General features: G+C 39.5%; 1 long non-coding RNA gene across 1 annotated transcript; it reads left to right on the plus strand.

Moving 5' to 3' along the window:
* The first annotated feature begins 8,182 nt into the window (after positions 1 to 8,182).
* On the plus strand, positions 8,183 to 11,646 carry LOC121583317. The gene is made up of 3 exons (XR_006003491.1): positions 8,183 to 8,272; positions 8,471 to 8,545; positions 11,375 to 11,646. It is a non-coding gene; the product is annotated as an uncharacterized LOC121583317 (long non-coding RNA).
* The last annotated feature ends 4,801 nt before the right edge of the window (positions 11,647 to 16,447 follow it).

A 16,447-nucleotide genomic window follows, 5' to 3' on the forward strand; every position in this document is an offset into this window, starting at 1 on the left:
TGAGCCAGGAATGGATGAAAAATCCTATCTTAGTGAGGAGGTGTGGTTGACCCCGTTGCTAGGTATGAGTCATCATTTCAAAAGCCGTGATTGGTTGATCCTACAAGTTTGATGAAAATGAACTTTTGGTGATAATGAGCAAAGGATGTACCCTCAAATCAATAAACATAATTATACACTCTAATCTTATGCAGACTATAATTGTAAATAATATTTCACATTCAAGAAAATATCTGGAAAATGAATAGTAAGCTGTAGGGGTTATAGCCTAACATTAGAATCTAAAATATGTGAAAACTTAAGCTCATTACACCCTGTTCAAATAATGATTTGTGTCTCATTTGCTCATATTAATATCCTAGCTGGCATATTTTGTACTTTCACTTCCATATGGACCCCATTGAAAACAAGATGGCCTATCTCAAGGGGCTGTCCTTAATGAAGTAGAAATTGCAACGTTACAACTCAGTGTGAACTTAACGAGGGTAACACAGCTCAGCTTTTAACAATGTCTGTGATTGCTGGCTGGTCTATTTATGAAGGCTTGTTAACAAATATCCTACAAACACAGAAAATGGAGAAAAAAGGAATCGCAAGCCGAACTGGACTGAGGAGCAAGGTTTGTTGCTGGCCCAGTTGGTGAACGAACATAAAGGTATGTTACGAGGAAAATTTGGCCCAACTGTCACTAGCCAAGGCAAGAGGCGCGCCTGGGACACAATATCCCAAACAATCAATGCCTCTTTTCCACTGGTGGTGCGGACAGGCGACGATTGTGAGAAAAGGTGGTATGTGCTGCAGTCCAAGGCAAAAGATGAGATTGCAGCACACAAGCGGGAATCCTCACTCACAGGTGAGCAAAATACTATGGCCTACCACATAATCTGGCAATTTGCTCCTGCTGGCAAAGTTAATTTACATGCCTAAGTACTGTGTTCATTGACTGTTTCTTTCTAGGGGGTGGACCACCTGCAAAGCGGCTGTCCCAGGTGGCCGACACTGTCTTTCAAGTCCTGGGACACTCTGAGGTCAGTGTCACCGGGCTGCCAACAGGCATTGACACGTCAATGATGCAGGCCCTTGAAATTTGCCGCCTGAACCATCTGCAGCTGCTACTCAGGATAGCCCGGCGGATCAAACACCATTCCCATCCGCAGCACCTGCTCCGTCAGCATCCCTGCAGGAGAGAAGATTGCAACTCACAATTGATGTGTTTGAACAACAAAAAAAAGTCCTTTCCCTTCAGGAGGAGTACCACCGCCTTAAAATTGAACACCTAAAAAATAAACCATTTAGAGATTGTGTTCTGTGTCTTGCATTTAACAGTTGCAGGTGATGTGCAGTAAAACTGTGGTAGTTCTTAATACCATCACAAGTTCTCAAATGACATGGGGCTACAGCTTGCCTGAAATGTAAATTTGTGAAGTTTGCCCTGTAAGGCAGTCCACTCTGGGCTAGGTTCCCCTGTGGAATGTGAATATCTTCTTCACCACCATCCTCATCGTTGTCTCCATCCTCATCCTCATCGCCATCCTCCAGAGGTTCTGCAATCTGTCTAACCTTGCAAATATTGTGTAATATTGCACAGGCTATGATGAGTTTGCTGACTTTTTCAGGCCTCAGCCGCACCTCTCCGTGGAGAACATGAAAGCGCCTCTTAAGCTGGCCTATGCCACGCTCCACCACCGCTCTTGTTGTCTTGTGGGCCCTACAATAGAATACAGACCTTTAATTATTTGATGGAAATATTGCACTACTTGGATGCTCTAACATATTGCTTGCATTTCATTTCCATGATTTTTGTATTGTTTGGCTTACCTGCTATAGTTTAGTTGGGGCCCTTGGCGTGGCTGGAGGTAAGGTGTAAGGAGCCATGGTTTGCATGGGTAGCCACTGTCCCCTAACAAGTGGCAATTAGCTGGCACATAGCGTCTCTCAAAAAGCTGTCTGATGCCACTCTCGGAGAGCATTCTCGCATCATGTGTGGAGCCTGGCCATTTAGCCACAATGTCCAAAATCTTCCAGGCCGCATTGAACACTATTTGCACATTGATGCTGTGGAAATTCTTCCCTGTTAACAAAGACAGCCTCGTCCTCTGATGGCGCAATTATTCTCACATGTGTTCCATCAATTACACCCACAACGCCAGGGAATCCTGCAATGTCCATAAATGCCCTTTTATGTGTGTGTAAAGTGCGGGCATCCAGCGGGAATGAAACAAATTGTGTCACAATATTAGGTTGTGACAAAGCTGTCAGTGTTTGGGTGATGACTCTGCTGACGGAGGATTGGGACAGACCCAAGTCATCACTGCTGCATTGTTGCATTTTCCCTGTTGCCAAATACCTCAGGGTTGTGATTACTTTCTTCTCCGGTGTAATAGCGTTGTGGCGTCGAGTTGGTGAAGTAATTGCATCTCTAAGGAGATCCACCACAAACATGATTCCTGCACGATCCAATCTGTAGCGTCTCAATAATTCCCTGTCATCCAGTGTTTGCAGGACATCTCTCCTGCCTCCTCTGTTGGCCATTTTGTGCAGCTGCTTAGGGTAACTCCTAAGCCACTAAAAGTCCTCTTCCCTGCTCTTAGCAGATCTCGCCTTAGGAGCCCTTTTAAGCGCTAGGACTCTTGAGGAATAGCTTTTATATTAACTGGGATTTTCGTGTCACTTTTAGGGGAAATTCTAAGAAAACGTCATGCCTCTGAGAATTTTCTTAGAATTTGGCCGCTAGGAGCCACTTTTTGCACAAAAATTCTTTAGAGATACGGGCCCAGGTCTATTAATCATGAAGTGAATCAACATCCATTTGCTTAAGGGAACGAGACAATTAGTTATGATCTAACTAATTATTAGTGTATGCACAAAGTCAAATTATAAACCGGTACAAATTAAGATTGCACGGAAAAACAAATTATACCTGCATGCTAAATTATTATACCATAAAACCTTTAACAAGAGGAGTGACAACATTTCAAATGTTGTGTAAGTGCAGTAAACATGCTGTAAAGATGTTATTTTTGAGGAGCTTAATGTTGAATCAAAACCCAGTCTCCAAAACAGCTGTTATGTCATCGACAAGTTGCCCAAACTCTTCCTTGTTGTTTCTATCCTTTGACAGCTTTCCTTTGCTCCGCATCTTACTGACGCACCAAGACCTTGATGCTGTCAGTTAGCTGTTGACCAAATGTTCTCTCCACCTCCACCATTTTCCTTCACATTAGAGCGTGGGTATTTGTGACAAGCAAGTAGACTTCTTATTTGAGAGCTTGTCAAGCACCAGTCACAACAGATGCAGACAGTTGAGCTCTGTTTTCTGGGTTAACGATTTGATAGAGCATCTTATAATGAGTCCTGATAGTTGCTATTTTAGGTCTTATATTGCTCTGTGTTGCTGTTCCTTACTTCCTGTTTTGCTGTGCTCTGATTGTTCCCATGCTGTAGTTGTGTAGATCCGTTGTGTCACTCTGGGTAACAGTCACAAAAAACAAGTGTCAAAACTTGTTCTCAACTCTGCCATTGATGGCTTCCAGGAAACTTCAGGTAATGATACATTCATACATTTTAGTAGATGCTCTTTTCCAGAGTGACTTACTGAAACATTTAGGGCACATTGACAGATTTTTCACCTAGTCTGTTCGGTGATTTGAACCAGCAACCTTTCGGTTATTGTCCCAACGCTCTTAACAGCTAGGCTACTTGCCGCCATACATTATAATGAATACTCAGGGAGAAAAAGGTGTAGAGTCACGCGCAGAGCGCGGAAAGTGTTTATTACACCTTCGCAGAAGGCAGGAATCGTGGTCACAGGCAGGCAATGGTCATACACAGGTAGGCAAACTGGCAGGAGAATCAAAAACTAGGACTGAAGGCTATAACTGGTTCACACAAACGAGCAAGGAAAAGGCTTAGTAGAGTCAAAACGAACATTACCTCACAAGGCACAAACAGAATGAACTGAACTAAATAAGGAGCTGATGAGACCAGGTGAGTAACTAACACAGGTGAAATCAATGAACAAAAATGAAAGACAGGGCTACGTTCAAGAACACAAAGAAACAGGGCTACGTTCAAGAACACAAGGTTGACTAAGAAAATAAATACAGAACTTTACAAACATGAAGTAAAGTAACACACTAAAGTGTATAGCATAACATTACTAGATGTGTCAAAAAAATGTTTGTGGCTACAATGAATGAACAGCAATGTGGAGCCATGCGATACTATCGGCTTTAGAAATGGAACTACCCATAACTTCCTTATTTTAACCCTTTGACACGTATGAACACACGGGTGTGATCTTTCCACAGTTCTCCCTGCAGCGTACGCTCAAACCGGTGTGATTAGAACACTTATTTAGAATGTCCAGTTACGATTGACACAACAGTCATCGTTCGAGCTGTCCACACTGTTTTTTCACAGAAACATTTTACATGAACACAGTCTTTACAACATTATCTCCTCAATGTGAGAAGTTTATTTTGGGATGCAATGTTCAGACAATCACAGAAGTAGCGACAGCATAACACAATTCTCATCCTAACCGGAAAATGTAGGCTATATTAGTCGTAGCACTAACTGAGGAAAGAGTGACCTAACACAATCGGTCATATTTAGCTAACTCTGGGCTGACAGAAACCATAATATGAATTAGCTAATAGCAATTACTATTTACAATTCATCACATCACAGTTGACCAGTGATCGAAATAATTTAGTAAAGCACTTTAAAAAAATAGAATGTAATCCAACGATGGGTAGTTTGTGCACGCCACCATGTTTGTTCTTTCGCATCAGCCAAGGATAAGAGGTTACAAAATGAGTTGGGTCTGTTTGCAGTATGCATGTTGAAGGGGGCGTGTCCTCTACCATCATTCACTTCCATCATTCATTTCCGGAAGTTTACTCGAAAGACGAGTGAACCATCCCTTCACCTCGTTTTGTTATAACATCTTTGGTCTGACAGACGTTTACATGACAACCAGAATGCATTGTATAATGTCAACAAACATTGTGCCACACATAGCTGGCAATTAGCTTAGCATTAGCACATGATAATCAGTTCAAACTTAAAAAAAGTATTTTACACACATCATATGTGTCCATTACAATCTATGCAAGAATCAGAATGCATGATTTGTCACCAGTACTCGAAAACATGTGAATAAAACAGTAAATACATTATGCTCCATACATAAATATGATGTGCTACAGTAGAAATTACAACACAATATACAGAAACTATAATGATAGCATAATAAGGCACTTACTTTGATAGGAACGCACACATGTCCAAAGTTATTATTAGTAGCCAGCCGGAAAATGTGCCAGGGAGGAAGAAGTTTGTGCTTGGGCTCTCATCGAAGAGAGAAGTTTGTCCTGCTCAGTAATGCCTCAAATATAAATTGTCTGCAACAGTGAAATTGGCTACTTCTATATGAATTAATGAGGAGGCGGAACACACCTCATTTCAAACTGTTGTCAGGTAAATAAAACTTGTTCGAAAATAATTTGAAATTGACAAGTTGAAGCATAATTAGCAGGCAGTGTGCCTTGGTTTGAGGTCAGCGTGGGTTAACTGTCCTGTTGTGTAACAATTGCATTTTGGAACAGTGAGTGCATTCTGACATCACGCGCATAAAAAAACTCACATTGGGGCGACCGTTATAGATATTTGGAACTCAGGCGTGAAAAGGTTTGAAGAAAGACAAGAAAGACTGTTTTTGTAAGGCGAGGTACCACACTCTAATTGGTCATTTTTTCCCCTTATTCATGTCACAATTACATTTTACCAGTTGAATATAGACACCTATATAATACTTTTCGTATTACAACTGTTTTGAAATATTGTATACAAATATGCAAATGATCCGATATCTTTTGGATATACCGCAAATAACATTTTTGGGACATTTGATGAAGTCACTTTCGGGAAATCACAGTTAAAGACAAGTACACTAAATTTAGCCTAACAATCGCCAAACGCCTATTTAGACCCAATCACGATCTCTTCAAAGTAAGACACTACATACATAGAGTCCAGTTTGTAACATTCTCTATGAAATGGGCTTTTAAATGGTGTATGATTACAGCTTTGAAATTATGGATTAATGTCCATTTGAATGTGTTTAAAATTCAAGACATTTTAATGACAATAGGTTGATAAACAAAATAAAATATACATTTACATCAAGTTTTTGACATTTAAAGGACCAAACTACGCCACCATTTCTAAATTGATAAGTAGATTCAAAAATGTTATTTCAGCATTTGGAGCCTAGCCTTAATAGAGGAGACTGTTGCTGTGTATTAAATCAAATCAAATGTTATTGGTCGCATCGCATACACATATTTAGCAGATGTTATTGCGGGGGTAGCGAAATGCTTGTTTCAAAATGCGTTCTGCATTCTCCCATTCTTTCAAGAGGGATCTTCCAAGAACAGCTGAGAGTGCATACTGTCTAGTATGAGAGAATGCAGAGCGCTTCAAATCCGTTACATATTAAATGTACTTCGTCATGACCTCTAACCTAAACAGGAAACTGCATCATCACGCAGCTGGTGTCAACAAAGCTAGTGTTTATGCTAGCTCGCTACGTCTGTTTACATTGTAGCCAATATAGCAGCATGAGCAACTAGTGCTAGTGATTCAGTGAACAACTATCCCAGAATGGAAATATTTTACATGAATAACAAGTAACAAGTAACATAATCGATTTTCCCAGTACATATTAGTGGGGTCCTCTTTTCCCAAATGTCTGTGTCATAAGTACCCGACTACGCCACCTGGTGGAGAGTTTGAGCACCAGTACTCTTAACTCTTAAAGGTTCAAGTAGTTTTGACCAGTTGGGAACCACAACAGTACCCATAGACACAAGGAGGCAGGTATTTTGCAAAAAGGATGGACATTTATTTTGCACAATCAACGTGCAGAAATGTAAGCCACCCACTAATGGGTTACGGTGAGAGTGATCCACAAAAATAGTATTTTTTTAGTTGAGGGTAGAATATTTGGGCAGTCTGCCTGGTCCAACTCCTGGTTCTCCGCGTCCACAGAGTAATACAAAGGACACAGTTGTTTCAGAATAAATAGATAGTTAAAAGAAAAACTGGAAGTCCATTCCTTAAAATCCACTCCAGTCCTTAAAATCAGTTATCAGTTCAACCCAGCCATTGACAATAAAACTTTAGCACTTCCCTTAGTCCAGTCTGAGTTTTGCTAGTGGTACAGCCAATGATGTGTCCAGATCGCAGCCGAAGCTCCGCCCCCTTTTAAAAGTTTGTACTACCATTTGTATGAGGTCCAGTGTTGCCATCACATTTTCAGGGGAAGTTGCTAGAGGCAGGTCGATTTGTTGCTAAAAGTTGCTAAATGACGTTGTGACTGGCCATCTCAGCAACAAATATGATTTGACATTTGTTAGTTTAGATTTGTTTGTTTATTATCACATATTTTTATTTGTGAAAGTAATATAAACACAACCCATTTTATATGATCAGATATTTTTATTTTTAAACACAACACATTGAAAAATTGAACAATTACACATTACACATTATTGAACAATTACATTTGATTTATTTTCTTATTAACTGGTAAACCTACACATTCTGAACAATTATAGTTTTAAGCAGTGTATTGGTAGTTTGTTAACAAGCTACATAACTGATCAACAATTATAGGTACAAGCTAATAGCAAGGTATATATGCTCTCTTATTGAACAAGCAACTTAATTCAAATAATGATGTGTGCGCTAGGCATCTCTCTCCAGCTCTCTCCAGGTTGTTGTGCTGCTTGGCTGGCCTGCTGCTACCAGTGCACGAGCCGAGCGCCTGCTGCTGACGTCACTCACAATGCACTTTTGCAGCCAGGCACGTGTGTTGTGACTGAGTGTGTGACAGAGAAAATTGTTTTTGTGTCATTTAGAGGGAAAATGCGTGCATTTTAGCATTTGAGTCACTTTTCAAAAGTTGCTAAAAGTTCAAAATACATTTTTAAAAATAGCTACATTTGTTGCTAGGTGCTGTTTGAATGTTTTTTTGCCAGGGTAGTCTGAAAAGTTGCTAAATCTAGCAACAAAATTGCTGCCGCTTTCTTGGCCTTTAAATAGACACTGCAACATTGTCAAGCATTCTCACGACGGGAGGTTACATTCTCATGAGGGGGTTGAGAATTCCAGAAGTGATGCGCTCCTGTTTTCCCTCCGTAGTTTCACTCCAGTGTTTTGTGTCAATGCTTCTGTTAAATTCACAGTGACACTCCCTACAACGGTAAGTGTAATCACGCTCAAAACACACACAATACACACGTGCAAAAAGAATGAGCAAGTCATTTCCTGGTTGTGATGTTACTTTATAACCTCTAATTTGTCCATTCATGACATATGCATGCATATCAAACAGGAGTATATTATAAATGAAATGTATACACCATTGTAATATTATTAATGCCTTTCTATCTCCTTGCAGGGGATTAGACAGATGAACTGCAGCCCCAAGATGCCAAAGCCTTAAAACCAGAACCGTGGGGAGACATCAACACTTGTAATTTTTTATAAATATTAACCCTTTTATTGGTTTTCCTGTATCTGTGCATGAATCCTTAGAACACAGTCTATTGTACAAAATAACTAAAGTTTAAAGTTTTATTAGTCGTATGTACAACATACACATGGTGTACACCGTCCAACGAAATGCTTAACCTCACTGCTCAAATTTCAGTGATGGTTCAAGATGCTGAGAACCACAATTACTTTTATTAATGTGCAGTGGTTTTGTAAACAGTTATACATATTCATAGGCTTGATCAAGTTGTTGCCGATTTACTTTTAATTGATAATTTCATTATTCAAAACATTTCCTTCATATGCAATGGTGCAACACAAGAGGTGAAGGGAAAGTGACAAGAAGAAAGTTAGCTAACGTTAGGTAAACAGACACTGCATGCTTGTATTGACTAATCATGCACGAATGCACAAATAACTTGTGAGTCCGGCACGACTGTTTTGTCCTGCCAAGCCAATGCCATGGAGTAAAAAAACAACAAACAACAACAATTTATTTTTTGCTACATTTGTCAATAGCTGTTCACCAATTCAGGATAAAAAAACTGTCCGGGTCTTCACAATTGACACTACTGATTTTGCCAATAGTTAGTTGTTCATCCCTAATCCTTAAGAGTCTATTGACATACCCCCATGGGTCAAACTAAGTAACGTAATAAAAAATCCCCATCAAAATATGTCAGTTTAAGCTGGAGATATTCGTTTTTTTGCATGGATTGCGTCTCAATCCACCGCATCCACCTATGTTGGCCTTCCACATCTGTGGTGGAAGGTGGCCGAGCTACAGCGGTGTTTGTCAGAGCATGAGACATCCCAAAAATCGGTCTTCTCACGAAAACGTCAGTAGCATCTGAACAGCTTGGCAATATAAACAATTATGATCACTCTATGGAAAGGAGTTTTGCTCTACGACCCCCACAAGTGTCACGGGACTCGTCTGAAGGTAACTCATACCTTCAGACGAGTCGGAAGGTAACCTATACAAACGAATGGAAGTATAGAGGTAGTTTTGTGCCAACAAAAATAAGCGGTTAAATATGTGTCCTGAGCATTCTTATATCTCATATACTGAACAGAAATATAAACGCAACATGCAACAATTTCAAAGATTTTACAGTTACAGTTCATAGAAGGAAATCAGTCAATTGAAATAAATTCATATGGCCCTAATCTATGGATTTTACATTACTGCATATCCTTGGATATTCTGCAATAATTGGCTGTTGAGACTGGTGAAGAAGCCGGATGTGGATGTCCTGGGCTGGCGTGGTTGCACATGGTCTGCTGTTGTGAGGCCGGTTGGATGTACGGCCAAATTCTGTAATACTACATTGGAGGTGGCTTATGGTAGAGAAATTAACATTAAATTCTCTGTGAATAGCTCTGGTGGACATTCCTGCAGTCAGCATGCCAATTGCACGGTCCCTCAAAACTTCTGTGGCATTGTGTTGTGTGACAAAACTGCACATTTTAGAATGGCCTTTTATTGTCCCCAGTAAAAGGTGCACCTGTACAATCATGCTGTTTAATCAGCTTCTAGATATGCTACACCTGTCAGGTGGATGAATTATCTTGGCGAAATGCTCACTAACAGGGATGTAAACAAATTTGAGAGAGATAAGCTTTTTGTGCATATGGAACATTTCTGGGATCTTTTATTTCAGCTCATGAAAGATGGGACTAACACTTTACATGTTGCATTTATATTTTTCAGTATAGATATAGGACAGACACTTCAAAACCTTATTCCTTATGATTTATTTTTTGACTGTCTTTTTGTTATTCAATGCGTTTCTTTGGGCCAAATTCAATATTTTATCAAATAATTGTTTTATCTTTTTGATATATACCTAAAGGGGTCCTATAATCAAATAGCTAAATGATCCATGCTATGACCATCTTAAAACAATTCCATATGTTAGTAGATAGAACATAAGTAAGCATTTTAAAACACAGCCAATGTATCCTCCCACAAAGTTTAATTCTGTTACTTAGCAACACTACTAATAACCCACTATCCTATGAGAGTACTATAGAAGAGATGAAACAATATTTCACAAACCTCACAGGTAATAATGTTCCTTTATTTCTGCGTCAAAGCCTGTCTTTTTACTCTCTAGTTGCTAACAATCCAAATAATAGACAGTAATAGAGAAGTTACAAAATAACTTTTAAAATATTTTATCATATTGAACTGATGACACAACATTCCACTGAGGTTATGGTGAGTATTTTAATCAGAGAGAAGAATTTAGTGGTGTATCAGATAAGGAAAGGGTGTTAGCAATTAAGCAATTCAACTATATGTGTTTGTATTTCAGGATGAATAACAGAACCATTTCACCATTCAGATAATTATTTCCCCAGGAGTCCAGCACACACGCACACGCACACGCACAGGAATAAAATGCTCATGCCACCAGCAAAGCAAATAAACACTTGGTATCATACAAAGGACAAACTATTCTGAAAATGTTCTTACCATTCAGGGCTTGCATCAATACAAGACAAATATGTATTCTTCAGGATAGGTTGCTCAGGCAGAACACAGATAAAAATCAGACCCTCACCCCTGAGAAGTTAGCTTTAATATAAACCCAGTGGAGGTTTGCCATGGGGCTAAATGCCTTGGAGAAAAGTTATTGAAAAGCCTGCTGATGAGATTCAGAAGTTAAAATCTAATTGACAGAATCTCAGTAGGGACAACTGAATAATAAAAAAATATTTCACAGATGATCAAACAACAGACAGTAAGACAAGTATTAGTGTTGCAACAATTTCTCTAAACAAAGCGTTTTATTTTTTACAGAGTTATCCTGTACTGACCAAAAATGGAATAAATTGCCTCAGGACGATATCCTACATATGTTTTTGCCCCGCATGAGGATCTCCTGTACTTCTGATGTGAAGATGGGGAAGGGCCTTTCATTGTGGATTCTACGATGAAAGGATGACTTTTGATGTCCAGTGTGGCTGGTGGGGGGTGTCTCAGCTCTTGATGATGGCCAAGTTTTTTTTTAGGTGAAGTCGTTACAGGAGAAAATTCCACAAATAAAACTGCCATATTTTCAATCTAGCGAAAAAATGACTTTGTGGTGGACATTTGTTTTCAAAGTAAATACAAAGGAGTGAAAGTGAACATGTTAATGACCCATAAGTGTGTGCTTATAAGATAATTACACTCGCACAGTGGTGTAAGGTTTATGTTACATACATTGTGGGATATATTTCGTATTGGTCCTTTTGCAGAAAACCCATGGGATGGAGCTCTCGTGTTAAATCGGATGGTAAGAGCAGAAAGTTGGTGCTGGTACAAATGTCCAGATCCATTTTATAAGTAATAACAGCTTCCTTTTCTTCAGAGACTTTTCACAGCATTGGATTGGTATTACATTTTAATGACTGCAAGTGCATAATCCTCAACACTGTGTGGAAATGGCTTAGAGTCCAGTTTACATCATTTAACTCGCCAAAGCTGACATTAACCAAATGAAGCTATATGTGACTGCTTCTTTAGCCGCCACACTAATATTCATCCATTAATCTGTATTTACCAGGAGACAAGTCTCACTTCATCTGAGGAGCTCCCAAAATAATATATACATTCAGACTAGCAGGACTGACATTTCCCATCAATTCAAAATTTCTCAGAAAGCTTTTTTTCCCCTTCCTTAGAATGTTTATTTCTGAATGTTTGTTGCAACGCTTCAGCAAGTCTGTGAGGTGATTACTGCGGTAGTATTTAAAAGTATGCAAAAGTATGCATACTTTTAAGCATTCACACCCTTTGACTTTTTCCACATTTTGTTGTGTTACAACCTGAATTTAAAATGGATTAAAGTTGAGATTTACATTTAAAGTTGATTTACATTTACGTCATTTAGCAGACACTCTTATCCAGAGCGACTTACAGTTAGTGAGTGCATAAATTTTTTCATACTGGCCCCCCTGTGGGAATCGAACCCACAACCCTGGCGTTGCAAGCGCCATGCTCTACCAATTGAGCTACAGGAGGCCACGCAATACCCCATAACATCACAGTGGAATTATTTTTTTAGAAATGTCTACAAATTAATTAAAGAGCTGAAATGTCTTGAGTCAATAAGTATTCAACCACTTTGTTATGCAGAGTAAAAATGTTGCTTAACAAGTCACATAATACTTTGCATGGATTCAATCTGTGTGTAATAATACTGGTTAAACCTCCTAGAGGCTATTGATACACCAGTGTGTCAATCTAAGTAACATAATAAAAAAATCCCCATCAAAAGTTGTAACTGTTTTTTTTTGCATGGGCTGCATCTCAATCCACCACATCTGCCTATGTCACCCTTCCACATCTGCAGTGGAAAGAGGCAGAGCTACAGCGCTGTTTGTCAGACCAGGAGAATTCCAGAAAATTGGTATTCTCACGAAAACGTCTGTAGCATCTGAACGGTTTGGCCTAAAAACTAAAATGACCGCAATGTAGAAAGGGGTCACGGGACTTGTCTAAAGGTAAACCATACAAATAAATGGAAGCATGGAGATAGTTTTGTACCAACAAAAATAAGTGGTTAAATATGTGTCAAAATAAACACAAATATTTCCTGAGCTTTCTTATATCTCCTTAGATATAGGACAGACACTTCAAAACCTTTTTCCTTATAATACATTTTTTGACTGTCTTTTTTGCCATTAATGAATGTGTTTTTCATTGCATTTCTATGAGCTATAGTAGTAAAGGCCAAATTCAATATATTTTTCAAAATCAAATAACTAAATGATCCATGGTACGACCTTTTTAAAACAATCCCATATGTCAGCTTTGACCAGAAGCTTGTACAGAAGAAAAATATTCCAAAACATGTATCCTGTTTGCAAGGCACTAAAGTAATTTTTTTGTTGTTGTTCTGAACACAAATCGTTATGTTTGGGACTAATCCAACACAACACATCACTGAGTACCACTCTTCATATTGTCAAGCATGATGGCTGAATTATGTTATGGGTATGCTTGTCATTGGCAATGACTATTTAGTTTTTTTAGGATAAAAAGAAAGGTAATAGAGCTAAGCGAGGCAAAATCCTAGAGTAAAACCTGGTTTCCAAAAGACACTGGGAGATTCATTAACCTTTCAGCAAGACAATAACCTAAAACACGAGGCCAAATATACACTGGAGTGGCTTACAAAGACAAAATTGAATGTTCATGAGTTACAGTTTTGACTTAAATCTGCTTTAAAATCTATGGCAAGACTTGAAAATGGCTGTCTAGCAATTATCAATAACCAACTTGACAGAGCTTGAAGAATGTTAAAAATATTGTACAATCCAGCTGTGCAAAGCTCTTAGAGACGTACTCCAAAAGACTCACAGATGTAATTGCAGCCAAAGGTTGAATACTTATCTAATCAAGATATATTAGTGTTTTGTTTTCAATGCTTTTTTATTATTCTACTTCTTCCACTTTTACATTACAGATCCCACTTTGTAACACAACAAAATGTGGAAAAAGTCAAGGGGTGTGAATACTTTCTCAAGGCACTGTAAATAATTATACTGTTAGCATAGCATCTGAGGAGTCACGCCTTGGCAAACAGTAATGCATGGACCATGAATCCAAGATGTGCTTGGTGAGGAGGGGGACATCTGTCAATGCTGAATCAGTGCACATACAGAGCATTACTCATAGTAACAGGATTCTGTTTGACAGTTAAACCACGTTCACATAAATACTACATGGTATAGTGGTCATCACTGCTCTCCATGGTAATGAAACTGCTGTCAAAATTGCTGAAGGTAATGACAGGGAATTTGAATTTCCACATGATTGGCCGACTCTCCTGGAAATGACACATTAAATATCTGGGGATATAAATGAGCGCTGTTCCCTCATCCTTGTACAACCAACATCAGGACAGACAATCCCTGTAGGGGTAATGGACATAAATGGTCCTTGTCCTCTTGACATATAGCAATGTCTAGATAACCCAGAGTGTCAATCTTATGAAAACAAACATTTTGATTAACATGGGAGGCCTACTGTAGATCACTTCTGTATACAGTTTGTATTTCATCCGTTTTTATATGCACAGTACACAGTGAGTTTCAGGCTGACCCATTTGTTGCAGAACAGGGTGGGGAGAGTAGTGTGGTGTTCTCAGAGAGAGTGGACATGTTTCAGACTGGGTGCTGTGTTGAGACAGGAAAGGTGTAAGTACAACCAGTATTGTGAGATTTTCTCAGATTCCCAGGTGGAACTCTATAATAATGTAAACTATTCAGTTGGAGTAAATACATTATCAAAGTAGTTGAAGGAACCCAACACACTATAACACAGTCGGCAATGCACAGTAACATGTCCTCCAACCGCTAGCAGTTGGGTCAATCAATCTCCTTTGACAAATATTCAGTAGCAAGGACGGAGAGGTCATTTTTGTCTTCCATATTAATCAACTAAGGCCTGCTGGCAGCAATGGGGTGTTTATTAAGTGAAGCTCGCTGGGTAAGTAGACCATGGGCAGGCAGCCTTATCCATTTACAGAGACTCTGCAACAGAAACTGCTTACTTTCACAACAGATTAGATCCTCTAATTAATGACTCTCCTTTGTAGGCGCATAATCACCCCTTCACTCGCACACTAAGGAGGATATGTGCTATTATCCTCCCTTCCACTGGACACCTGCAGCCTCCTCTCCTCCCCTATGTCAACTATACAGTGGGGGAAAAAAGTATTTAGTCAGCAACCAATTGTGCAAGTTCTCCCACTTAAAAAGATGAGAGAGGCCTGTAATTTTCATCATATGTACACATCAACTATGACAGACAAAATGAGAAAATAAAATCCAGAAAATCACATTGTAGGATTTTTAATGAATTTATTTGCAAATTATGGTGGAAAATAAGTATTTGGTCAATAACAAAAGTTTCTCAATACTTTGTTATATACCCTTTGTTGGCAATGACACAGGTCAAACGTTTTCTGTAAGTCTTCACAAGGTTTTCACACACTGTTGCTGGTATTTTGGCCCATTCCTCCATGCAGATCTCCTCTAGAGCAGTGATGTTTTGGGGCTGTCGCTGGGCAACACGGACTTTCAACTCCCTCCAAAGATTTTCTATGGGGTTGAGATCTGGAGACTGGCTAGGCCACTCCAGGACTTTGAAATGCTTCATACGAAGCCACTCCTTCGTTGCCCGGGCGGTGTGTTTGGGATCATTGTCATGCTGAAAGACCCAGCCACGTTTAATCTTCAATACCCTTGCTGATGGAAGAAGGTTTTCACTCAAAATCTCACGATACATGGCCCCATTCATTCTTTCCTTTACACGGATCAGTCATCCTGGTCCCTTTGCAGAAAAAGAGCCCCAAAGCATGATGTTTCCACCCCCATGCTTCACAGTAGTTATGGTGTTCTTTGGATGCAGACGGGCCTGGACATGTACTGGCTTAAGCAGGGTGACACGTCTGGCACTGCAGGATTTGAGTCCCTGGCGGCGTAGTGTGTTACTGATGGTAGGCTTTGTTACTTTGGTCCCAGCTCTCTGCAGGTCATTCACTAGGTCCCCCCGTGTGGTTCTGGGATTTTTGCTCACCGTTCTTGTGATCATTTTGACCCCACTGGGTGAGATCTTGCGTGGAGCACCAGGTCGAGGGAGATTTTCAGTGGTCTTGTATGTCTTCCATTTCCTAATAATTGCTCCCACAGTTGATTTCTTCAAACCAAGCTGCTTACCTATTGCAGATTCAGTCTTCCCAGCCTGGTGCAGGTCTACAATTTTGTTTCTGGTGTCCTTTGACAGCTCTTTGGTCTTGGCCTTAGTGGAGTTTGGAGTGTGACTGTTTGAGGTTGTGGACAGGTGTCTTTTATACTGATAACAAGTTTAAACAGGTGCCAT

Source organism: Coregonus clupeaformis, chromosome 15 (assembly GCF_020615455.1).
Source record: "Coregonus clupeaformis isolate EN_2021a chromosome 15, ASM2061545v1, whole genome shotgun sequence".
Taxonomy (NCBI): domain Eukaryota; kingdom Metazoa; phylum Chordata; class Actinopteri; order Salmoniformes; family Salmonidae; genus Coregonus; species Coregonus clupeaformis.